Here is a 13,043-nt window from a genome sequence, read left to right on the forward strand (position 1 = left end):
AAAATGCAAACTTGCTTTTAAGTTCACAGGACGGTTTATAAAGGTTACTCTCATACTTACTGCAAATTGAATCACACAAAAGTCAATACATAACAATATATTGCCTTTGTTCTATAAGGATGTTTTCTCAGCCCAAGCCAAGTTTTTACACAGACCTCTGCAAAGTCAGCAAATCAACAAGGAATTCAGATCAATGCAGCCTTTAATTCACTTTTAGGGGTGAGGGTGAAGGGAATTATAACAATAATGTGACAGCCTAAATGTTCAGTAATCTAAGACATTTTTTGTTTATTTAGCAGAAAGCACAGCAAGGGATGCGTGATAAGACATCTTTTATGTGGCTGCTTTCTGTTTTTGGCTTGTTTCTTTTTTTCTAATGAAAATAATCTTATTTATACCATATCATGGAAAACATTATTAAAATATCTAGTCATTCTTTCATGCCAAAAAATATGTGCTAATATACAATATTACTTAATCTCATAATTATTTTATATTGAGAGATTTATAAGAAATCCTGAGTTAAATAGCATAAGAATTGTGAGCTTTATCATGGGAGAAAAATTTACAGTCATAAATGTAAAAATGAGCATATTCAGGTGTGTTCTTTCTTCCTACTCACTTTGTTTTCATGCTTATTCATCATTTTGTGAAGCACCTAAAATCTTGACAGTGTGCCTTTGGACCAAACTTGCTGGGCCACAGCCAAACAGCACTCTAGGGATTGCTGGTCTTTTAGCTGAAAAAGCATGGACACGTGGAATGACCTGGGCCTTAGAACAAGTATGTAAATGGCATCTTCTAAGATGGTTTTCTTTCCCAACAACCTATGGGGATGAAGCCACATTGCAGGGACAGATGAACAAGAAGGCCAGACCTGGGCCTGATGTTCTTTCAAATTTCTCTAGAATTGTTTTGCCAAAAGTGATGAGAAATGTCTTCCTTTGTTCTCTCTCTGGTGCTGGTTTGATTTGGAACTTTAGTTTCATTGTTAGTCCACGTGGATGTGCTATAGTTATCTATAGGCTACAAATGTATGTAATTGTTTCAAAATCAATTGTTTGATTTTTGTTAAGCAAATTTCTATTTTGAAAATAATCCTGTAGTTGAAAAATCGTTCGATTTAGAGTCAGAACACTTGGCTCCTCAGTCATGACTACTGGGTAGAAGAATGGTCCCCAAAGATGTCCAGAGCCTAATCCCCAGAGCTTGTAAATATGTTAGGTTACATGGCAAAGGGAAACTTAGGCTTTCTAAACAGCTGACCTTAAAAGAGGGAGATTATTTTGGATTATTTGGGTGGGCCCAATGTAATCACAAAGATCATTAAAAGTGGAAGAGGGGGCCGGCCCCGTGGCTTGGCGGTTAAGTGCGCGCACTCTGCTGCTGGCGGCCTGGGTTCAGATCCCGGGCGTGCACCGACGCACCACTTCTCCGGCCATGCTGAGGCCGTGTCCCACATGCAGCAACTAGAAGGATGTGCAACTATGATATACGATTATCTACTGGGGCTTTGGGGAAAAAAGAAGGGGGGAGGATTGGCAATGGATGTTAGCTCAGATCCGGTCTTCCTCAGCAAAAAGAGGAGGATTAGCATGGATGTTAGCTCAGGGCTGATCTTCCTCACAAAAAAAAAAAAAAAAAGTGGAAGAGGGAGGCCAAAGAAGAGAGTCAGAGAAAGAGATCTGGTGAGAACTGGGGTAAAAGAGATGCTGTGTTGCTGACTTGGAATGTGGAAGAGGGGCCAAAAGCCAATGAATGCAGGTGGTGTCTAGACGCTGGAACAGGAAGGCATGGATTCTCCCCTAGAGTCTCCAGAAGGAACAGCGCTGCTGACATCTTGATTTTAGACCAGAGAGATCTGTGTTAGACTTCTGAACTACAGAACTGTAGGATAATACATTTTTGTTGTCTTAAACCTCTAAGTTTGTGGTAATTTGTTACAGCAGCAATAAAAAACTAATACAAGAAGTAAGTCTGTTTTCCAAAGGTAAAAGTCACAAAATCTCTTTGAGATCTGGTTCTATCATCTGTCAAATAAATAGGTTACATTAGGGCCCTTAGGGCTCTGAAAACAGGAAACACCATGAAATATTAAGCCTTTTCCATTGGCAGGACCAAATATGTAACTGAAGAGCCCCATGCTGCAATTTCCACTGTTTCCAATAACCCTGGAGAGAAGATGGAGTTTTAAACACCATGGAGAGCGCAGATGATGATAGGGCACTGACACAGAGTCAGGGTGGTGTTCAGCATGCTCGAATGTGATACTCATAATATTAATCTTTACTGAGTGCTTACTATGCATCAGACACGGCAGTGTCCTTCCCATACATATGATCAATTCCCCAACAAACTTAAGAGGTAGATATAAAAATTATGCCCATTTTCTCTGTATGAAAACTGGGGCTCATTGGCAGTCTTTCATCCCAGGTCATACTCCTGATAAGTGGCTGAGCTGTGATTTGAACCCTGACACTTGCATATTAAGCCTGCCTTCTCAACCACTCCACGATTCCGCTTGGTCAATGGCTCCTACATTCACCAAATATTCATCAACCGATAAATGTTTATCGAGTATCCACTGTGTGATAGGCACTATTTCAGGTAACAGGGTTACAGCAAAAAAAGATAATGCCAACCTGTCAAAGAGCTTACAATCAGCAGCAATTGATATATCCGACAAATATTTACCAAGTGCTTATACCGTGCCAGGCAGTATGCAAAGGAGTTCACTGAATACTGGAGCCCACGAAACCTAGCATATGCATCACAAGCATAGGCCAGGGTTGTCATCTTGGAATCGTCTCATGCAGGATCATTGTCTGGTGCATCCGGTCCTGTCACACGTGGACTGAGCTGTTCACTGCTCGCCTGTGAGGGACTCTGCTTTTACCAAACAACAAATGGTGGATCTGACAACTGCTGGATTTCATCGAAGCCTTGAAGACTTGACCTTATTGCTACCTGGAAATGAAAAGGAAAATAGTGTCAGAAAAAAGAGATTTTATATATATCAGGTATATCGAGTTTAATATTACAATGTTCAAATTATAGTAGAGATACTGTAGTTAGAATACTTTGCAGTTTCTAATTGGAAAGGACACCATTGAGTGGAAGAAAAGCCACGTATGTCATACCAAATGTTAAATTGGCAAAATCACTAACTTTGCTCTTATGATGACAGAGAATTTTGGTTTCTCAAGTTCCTGCCTTGCATCATAGTTCACTTGTGAAAAAAGGTTTTGAGCTTAAAATGACACAAAGTGATATTTATTTATATCAACTTTTATTTCAAAAATAATTTGTGATAGCTAAATGTCATGATTTTAAGGATTTGGTAAGTAAATTCACTAAATGCATAATTTTAGCAGATTCTCTGGAAGGGCTTAATCTTTTTTCCTAAAGCACCACAAATCTTCACAAGAGGTTATCTTTTAAGAATGCATTAGAATTCTTTCTCATTCTGCACAGCCATGAATCACATCAGAATACCATAATGAAACTTTGTTTTCACTAAGCTTTAAAATTTTTAAAAAAAATATTTTGATAAATTAGTATTAGAATAGTGAGATTTGACTATGGCAAGAGGAAGAGTACATTCCTACTTAACGGATTACTAAAATGAAGTGGGCATATATATCAAAAGCTAGGAGTGAGGCAATGCCGTGGAGATGGTTCTGTTCCCTCTAAATGGTGATATTCTAATCAAAGTTCCACAGACAATATAAGCCTAAGTAATTTTTATTTTTTTTGTGAGGAAGATTAGCCCTGAGCTAACATCTGTTGCCAATCCTCTTTTTGCTGAGGAAGACTGGCCCTGGGCTAACATCCTACCCATCTTCCTCTACTTTGTATGTGGGAAGCCTGCAACAGCATGGCTTGACCAGGGGTGCGTATGTCCACGTCCAGGATCCAAACCTGCGAACCCAGGCCACCAAAGAGGATTGCGTGAACTTAACCACTAGGCTACCGGAGCTGCCCCTGTGTTTTGTTTTTTGTTTTTGATAGTTACTTCTCTCCCCTGGAAATTAACCTATAAAGTATGCTCTACACGTATATGTCTGTTACACACGCATACACTACTTCACAATTGCTCTAGATACCCAAAAAGTCAAGCAACAAGAACAAAATGCGGTTGACTTCAGATTTGCTTTTGGATAAAATACCATACATTATAGAGAAAGACCTACACTGCAGGCAGAATTAAGAAGGAGAAGGGCATTAACTCTGGGTGAGCGTCCCGTTGCATAGCCCGCTGCTGGGAGGGCAGGGATGGAACGTCAGGTCTGAGGGGCTCCAGAGCGCTTGTCGCAGGGCTCCAGGCAGCCAGAGCTCCCGCTCAAGACGACTGCACGATTGGAGGGAAGAGAAGACCCAAGGGAGGGGCCACCGTCCTTATGACTAAAGATGCAGGCTCCACAAAAAGTCCTAGGATGGTTAGGAAAATGGTTGGACGATTTGTTCCCTATGCAGCATCTACTACTAAAATGTTTGCATTGAAAAGATAATTATAGAAGAAAGCCATTACTTACCTGGTCTTCTTAGGGAAGAAAGAATATTACGTTCTAAGATAATTAAAGAAAATAAAGAAGGAGGCTTTTAGTGTTGGAACTCTAGAAGGGCAGAAGGATAAGAGAGGCCAATGGGAGCTGTGTCAGCCGCCGCTGAGACTCTGCGGGTGGGTGGGGGGAGCTAAGGAAATGCGTTGCAGGTGTCCTCAATTGTGTACTGAAGACTTCTCAGCGACTGCGGACGTCCCAAGCTTTGGCAGTACCCGGCTCACCTGAAATGTCTGTCCACAAGTTTCTGCAGGTTGCCGACCTAACCAGGACTGGAATGCCAGAGATAAGGGAAGTTTTAGTGCTAGGTTAATTTTAAGGTAAATACCGTTGATCTGAAATCCCCACATTGAATATGTACATGGTAAACATCTCTACATATAGATTACTTTTAAATACATTTTTATAATCAATGTATACAGATAATGAAAGTTTTTGGTGGGTAAAAGGACATTTGGATTTTTAAAACATAATTTTGCCAAAGTTCATTCTATATCCCAATTTAATTTAGTAACAACTTCCTAAAGACAAACACTTGAAATGGAGATTGTGTCAAAAATAAGTAACCTTGTTTTGCCAGCCCTGGTGGTCTAGTGGTTAAGATTTGGTGCTCTCACCACTGTGGCCCAGGTCCGTTTCCTGGTCAGGGAACCACGGCACCCAACTGTTGGCTGTCATACTGTGGTGGCTGCGTGTTGCTGTGATGCTGAAAGCTATGCCACTAGTATTTCAAATACCAGCAGGGTCACCCATGGTGGACAGGTTTCAGCAGAGCTCCCGGGCAAAGAAAGACTAGGAAGAAGGACCTGGCCACCTGCTTCCGGAAAAAATGGCTGTGAAAACTCTGTGAATAGCAGCAGAGCATGGTCTCATATAGGACCTGAAGGTGAGAGGATGGCGCAAAAGGACTGGACAGAGTTCCGCTCTGCTGGACACAAGGTCACTAGTCAGAATCAACTTGACAGCACTAACAGCAAAAGCTTGTTTTAGGAAGAGTCCATCTTGGTATTTAATGAAAAATCACGGCAGTTGTCATTTATCGGAACTTCATGTGTGTGGAGGGGAGTTTAAGAGGCAGCGACACTGACAGACCTCAGACCCTTACTCATCGGCGTCCTTGCTCTTTGGGTGGTCCAAACACCATGAAACAACCATCCCCACAACTGGCCACAGAAACGCTCTGTATGTTTTGTAGCATCCGTCACCCTTCCTTTGACATCAGGCCAGAAACAGCCTGGGACCTTGAGTTATTTCTGTCCCCAAAGAAACTTGTGCTTACATTTAGGGTATCTAATGCCAGCCACTTCTTCCTAGGCTTCTCATGCACCCCTAATCCCCTATGCCTTCATAGAACCTCATCTCTTACCTACTGTACTTTCCCAGCTCCTATACTAGTGAACCCATCCTCCTTCCACACCTCTCCAGTGTTCCTTTGAAAGGGTCAATTGTAAACCAACTCCCTCACAATGTTATGGTTTGAGGAAACACTCTTCCTATCCACTTGCCTTGTCCACTTGCAGCCACAATGCAGTGGGTCTAGACTATCAGCGACATTTTCCTGCCTCCTCACTACTATGATCATGTGCCACACAATGACCTTTTGGTCAACAATGGACCTAATATGTGATGGTGGTCCCGCAAGATTAGTATCATATAACCTAGGTGTAGTAAGCTATACCATCTACGTTTGTGTAAGTACACTCTATGCTGCTCGTACAATGACAAAATTGCCTAACAATGCATTTCTCAGAGTGTATCCCTGTCATTAAGTGATGCAAGACTGTATACATAAAGATCTTCCTCGATTTATGGTGGGATTACTTTGTGATATACCCATTGTAAATTGAGAATATCGTAAGTTGAAAATGCGTTCAATGTATGTAACCAACTGAACATCATAGCTTAGCCTAGCTTACCTTAAATGTGCTCAGAACACTTACATTAGCCTACAGTTGGGCAAAAGCATCTAACACAAAGCCTACTTTATAATAAAGTGTTGAATAGCTCATGTAATTGATTGAGTACTGTACAGAACAGTACAGTTCAGTTGTACAGAACAGTTGTAAGTGTATGGGTTGTTTACATTGTGATCGCGGGGCTGACTGGCAGTTGTGGCTCCCTGCCGCTGCCCAGCATCACAAGAGAATATCGTACAGCATATTACTAGTCTGAGGAAGAGCAAAATTCAAAATCTGAAGTACAGTTTCTACTCAATGTGTATTGCTTTTGTACCAACATCAAGTCAAAAAATTGTAAGTCAAACCGTGGAAGTTGGAGACTGTCTGTAGTCTAGTACTCTCTCATTAGCTCTCATTGGAGCCTTGAAAACTGGTTATATCAAACTGTGTATTCTTGCCATTGTCATTTACTAATCTCACTCTAACATGTTGACTCACATCACAGTCTCGTGCTCTACCCTAACTCCTACCCACACCTTGGAAGACTTAATATCCACTACAACAACCCATCCAATAATTTAACTTTACAATTACTATACATTCACCTACACTTGACTTCATAGATCCACTTCTAGGTTCACTCTCTTGATCTTATTTTCCCTGGGGATTCCTCACTCTCTGAAATCTTAAACTGCAGTGCACATCGTTCTTTTTTGCTGTTTTTTAAAAACAGTTTTATCCAAGGTAATTGACATATAATTAATGTCACATATTTAAAGTATACCATTTGATAAGTTTTGACATATGTATAGTTGTATGAAACCACCATCACAATGAAGAGAATGAAGAATTTCATCATCCCCCAAAGTTTTCTCATAACCCTTTGTAATTTCTTCCTTCTGATCATTCTATTCCCTGCACCCTGTCTGAGGCAAATATTGATCTGCTTTCTGTCACTATACATTAGTTTTCATTTCCCAGAATTTTACATAATGGAATCATAGACTATGTGTTCTTTTCAGTCTATTTTTCTTCAGTCAGCACAATTATTTTAAGATTCAAACTTGTGTTTGTATCAATAGTTCACTTCATTTTATTGTGTGGGAGTATTCTATTGTAAGTATATGTCACAATTTGTTTATCCATTCATTCGCTGGATTGTTTCCGGTTTGGGGGTATTACAAATAAAGGTGCTATGAACATTCATGCACAAGTCCCTGTATGGACATTTGGTTTCATTAATCTTGAGAAAAGACCTAGAAATGAAATAACTGGGTCATGTAGTAGGTGTATATGCAATTATTTAAGAAACTTCCAAACTTTTTTCCAAAGTGGTTCTACCATTTTATATTCCTATCAGCAGTGTATGAGAGTTCCAGTTGCATGTCCTTGTCAACACATAGTAAGGTCTTTTATTTTTAGACATTCTAATAAGAATGTGGAATATTTCATTGTGGTTTTGATTTGCATCTCCCTAATAACTAATAAAATTGAGCATCTTATTTATATGTGTATTTGCCATCTGTATGTCTTCTTTGGTGAAATATCTGTTCAAACTTTATGCCCATTTTAAAAAAAATTAAATGTGTTCTTACAATTGAGTCATGGTAGTTCTTTATGGATTCTAGATAGAGGTCCTTTATCAGATATGTGATTTGCAAATGTAGACTCCAAGCCTGTAGAATTTTTGTATCTAAGTTCATGTAAAATATTTGTCTATAGTTTTCTTTTTTTGGTTCTATTTTTGTTAAGTTTTGGTATCAGAGTAATACTGACCTCATAAAATTATTTGGAGGAAGTATTCCTCCTGCTTCTATTTTCTGGAAGACATTATGTAAAATTAGTGCTAGCACTTTTTTTAAATGTTTGTTAGAACTCTACAGTGAACCTGTTTAGCCCTGGTGATTACTATCTGAGGAGCATTATAGTTATAATTTAATTTATTTATAATTTAATCAATATTTGTAGTACTATTCAGATCATCTATTTAATATTGGTTGAGTTTTGGTAGTTGATAATTTTTGAGGAATTCACCCATTTCTTTAAGTTGTTGAATTTATAAGCTTAGAATTGTTTGTAGGATTACTTACTATGCTTTTATGATTGTAGGATCCCTTGTTTCATTCCTGATATTGGTGATTTCTTGTCAGTATTGCTACAGGTTCATCAATTCTGTTGATTCCTTTTTAAAGAATCAGCTCTCTGTTTCATTGATTTATATGTTTTCTTGTTTTCAGCTTCATTATTTCTTTTTTTATCATTATTTCCTTCCTTCTACTTGCTTTGAGTTTATTTTGCTCTTGTGTTTCTCGTTTATTAAGGTAGGAATGTACATTATTAATTTGAGACTTTTTCTCTTTTTTTATGTAAGCAGTTAGTGCCATAACTTTTCTTTTCAGCATTGCTTTAGCTGTGTCCTACATATTTTGATATGCTGTATTTTCATTAATCCTATGCATTTTAAAATTTCCTTTGAGACTTGCTCTTTGACACGGGTTATATCAAGATGTGTTGTTTGATTTCCAAATGTTTGAAAAATTTCTTGTCTTTCTGTTTTTGATTTCTCAATTGATTCCATTATGATCAGAGAACACACTCTGTATACTTCCAATTCTTTTAAATTTAATGAATTTTTTTATATCCCAGGATACAGGCTATATTGGTGAATGTTTCATGGTCACTTAAAAAAATGTTTATTCTGTTGTTGTTGGGTGGAGTGTTCTTTTATACATGTCACTTAAATCCAGTTGGTTGATTGTTCAGTTCTTCTATATGCCTGCTGATTTTCTGTTTAGTGCTACTATCAACTGCTGAGAGTGAGGTTTTGAAGTCCTCAACTATAATTGTGGATTTGTCTTTTTCTCCTTTCAGCTCTATAAGTTTGTGCTTCATGTATTTTTGAGACTTCTTTGTTTGGTGCATATACATGTAGTATTGTTATGTTTTCTGGAGAATTGATCCTTTTATCATTTTATAATGTTGCCCTTTTATCTCACTCTGAAGTCTACTTTACCTGATATTAACATAGCTACTTCTGCTTTTTTTTTGGGAGGGTGGAGGGGGTGGAGATTATAGGTAGCATGATACATCTTTTTCCTTCCTTTTACTTTCAACCTACCTATGTTGTCGTGTTTGAAGTGAGTTTATTGCATACAGTGTATAATTGGTTCATGGGATGTTTTTAACACACTCTGCCAATCTCTGTCTTTTGATTGGTATATTTAGACACTTTACATTTAAAGTAATTATGACTATGTTAAGGTTTAAATCTACCATTTTACTTTAATTTTCTGTTTGTTTCCTCTGTTTCTTGTTCCTCTGTTTCTCTTCCTGCCTTCCTGTGGGTCACTTGAACATTTTGAAGGATTCCATCTTGTTTTATTTATACTGATTTTGAACATATTGCTCCATATAATTTCTTAGTGGTTTCTCTAGGTATTACAATATACATATAGAACTTCTCACAGCCTATATGTATTGATGTTTCACAACTATGAGTGAATTATTGAAATCTTACTTCCATTTACATTCCTTTGCCCTCCCTACTACTAAAATATAACTGTTTCAAGTATTTCCTCTACATACATTGAGCCTAGCATCAGATGATGTTATAATTTCTGCTTCAACCATCAAATAGGATTTAAAGAAAATCATGAGGATAATAATATTCTATTCAATTTGTCCCTGTTTTTATCTATCTGTTGTTCTTTCCTTTCTAAGTTTCCAAGCCTTTTTTTGTTGTCATATCCTTTCTGTATGGAGAACTTCTTTTAACCATTCCTTAGGTGTAGGTCTGCTAGTGAAAAATTCTCTTACTTTTCCTGTCTGAGGATATGTTTATTTTCCCTTCATCCATGAAGAATTGTTTTGCTGGAATTACAATTTGTCATTGACAGTAATTCCAGTACTTGAAAAATGTTATACCACTTCTTTCTGGCCTCCATGGTTTCAGAAGAATTATCAACTCTAACTCAAATTGGTTGCTTCTCTGTAGGTAAATGCACCATTTCTCTCTGGCTTCTTTTAAGATGTTTTCTTGGTCTTCAGTGTTCTAAAGTTTAGTTATGATATATCTTGGCATAGGTTTCTTTGGGTTTATCCTGTGTTATTTCATCCAGCTTCTTGAATCTGTAGGTTTATATCTTACATTAAATTTTGAATTTTGGAACTTTGCAATAGTTATTTATTTGAATATTTTTTTCAGCTGCACACTCTTTCTCTTCCCCTTTTGGGCTTCAGACTCTATGATCTGCGATAGATCTTTTGTAACTGTCCACAGGTACCTGAAGATCTTTACTTTTTCACAGTCTATTTTCTCTCTGTTTGACAGAGCAAATTATATTGATCTGTCCTCAAGTTTACTAACTCTATCCTCTCTCATCTGCAGTCTATCTCTGAGCCCATTCAAGGAGTTTTTAATTTTGGTTACTGTATTTTTCATTTCTATAACTTCCATTTGGTTCTTTTTTATAACTACTATTTCTTTGTTGATATTTTGCATTTTCTAATTGATTTTGGAAACATTTTTATGACAGATGCTTTAAAATCCTTGTCAGATAATTCTAACATCTGATTGATTATAGTATTGTGATTTTTTTTAAAAAGTGAGTACTTTATTTTTTAGAACAGTTAAGATTTTCTTCATTCTTGTTAAGACAATAATTTTTTTTTTAATTGTATCCTGGACATGTTCAGGTGTTATTTTAGGAGAGTCTAGATGCTATTAATTCTTCTATTTTGACATGCGTTCTCTCCGTTTAGGTTTAGTGTGTAATTCAGGTCCTGGCTTAATTTTGTGGGTTGTATGCTGTGATTTCATGACAACTTAGCTTTCAGAGCCCTTGCCATGCTATTCTGGTCTGCTTCATTCACCTGTCCCCACTGGGGTGCCCATTTAATCCCTGCTGGTGCCATCTTAAGGGAGAAAATACATTTCCCTTGGCCTGTTGCTATCAGGAAGGGCATGTGAGGTACAGGTAGAGAGAACTTCCCAGCCCTCCAGCCTCCTGGGTGCTGGCAGAGCTCATGCTCAGTCTCTGTTGATGCCCTACCCTCAAGGTCAGAAGAAGCTTCTCTGGTATGCCCAGTGCATCTAGGAAGGGTGTGATCACTGGGCCTGCTCTCCAAGTGATTGGTTCCAGGGGCTGCCTGCTTGGTCTCTGCCAGTGCTTTTGGGAGGAGAACACTTATCTGGGCCACTTTCTGCCACTGGGGGTTGATGTGATGTGTTGGGAAAAGCCAGAACTTGGTGACCCTACGCCATTGGCATCACAGGAGATGCCAAGGCTGGGTATCTTTTTTCTGCTGAGTAGAGGACCAGGAGAGGCAGTCTCTGCTGGGCTTCTCCTTTTCTAGTCCTTTGGTCAGAGAGACTATACTTTACTTGGGCTTTTTAAAAAATCTATTCTTGTCGGCAATTCTGAGTTGCAGGCCTCTCCAGCACCTACTGTGGGATATCTGAGAAATAAAAAGAAAGCCCAGGGAAACCATCACCATGTTCTTTCTCAAATTTTTCCCTCTGGCTAGTCAGAACAGAAACTATTTCTGACCCTCTATGAGCTCTGAGCATTTATTATGCCCTTTAATTCATTTGGATTATTCTAGTTCAGTCAAGGAAAGTTTCCCCTCATGCATGCATTAATTGTGCTGAGCAGAAGACTTGAAGTGAGCCCTTTGTAGATCTCCAGAATTCCAGCAGAGTACTGTGGCATGTCGTTAAAGGCCACTCTCAAAGTTGTTATCAGTAGAATGCGCTCATCAGTAGAATAGTATAAACCAGTTCTAGCAATTTATAATTTCTGTGTTTATACTATAATCCAGTAGTTGCTTAAAAGTTATACATACACATACCATGTGACTCAGAAATTCTGCTCCTAGGTAAATACCCAAGAAAAATAACAACATATGTCCACACAAATCTCTGCTTAACCTAGTGTCACAAAGACTTATTCTTACGTTTTCTTCTAAAAGCTTTATAGTTTTAGGTTTAAATATCTTGAGTTAATTATTATATAAACTGTGAGGTTTAGATCACAATTTTTTACTTATAGATATCCAATTATCTCAGCACCATTTATTGAATAATTTATTCTTTCTCCACCAAATTGCCTCTGTATCTTCGATAAAAGTAAATTGACCATATTTGTGTGGGTCTATTTCTGGACTCTGTATTCTGTTTCATTAATCTATCATCCTATCTTTAGCCAATAGCATGTTGAATTGGTTACTGTAGCTTTATAATAAGATTTCAAGTTGGGTAATATAAGTCCTTGAATTCTGTCCTTCTTTTACAAAGTTGTTTGGCTACCTTAGGCCTTTTGCCTCTCCACATGAATTTTAGAATTAGCTTTTTGATTTCTATGAATAAAGTATGCTGAGATTCTGATCAAGGTTGCATTGATTCTATAGATCAGTATGGGTGGAACTGACATCTTAACCACATTGAATCTTGATCTACAAACTAGTAGACCTCTCCACATACTTATGTCTTTGGTTTTTCTCAGTAATGGTTAATAGTTTTTAATGTATAAGTCTTGCACATCTTTTGTCAGATTTATCCCTGTGTATCTCATTTTTTGTGCTA

Source organism: Diceros bicornis, chromosome 16 (assembly GCF_020826845.1).
Source record: "Diceros bicornis minor isolate mBicDic1 chromosome 16, mDicBic1.mat.cur, whole genome shotgun sequence".
NCBI lineage: Eukaryota > Metazoa > Chordata > Mammalia > Perissodactyla > Rhinocerotidae > Diceros > Diceros bicornis.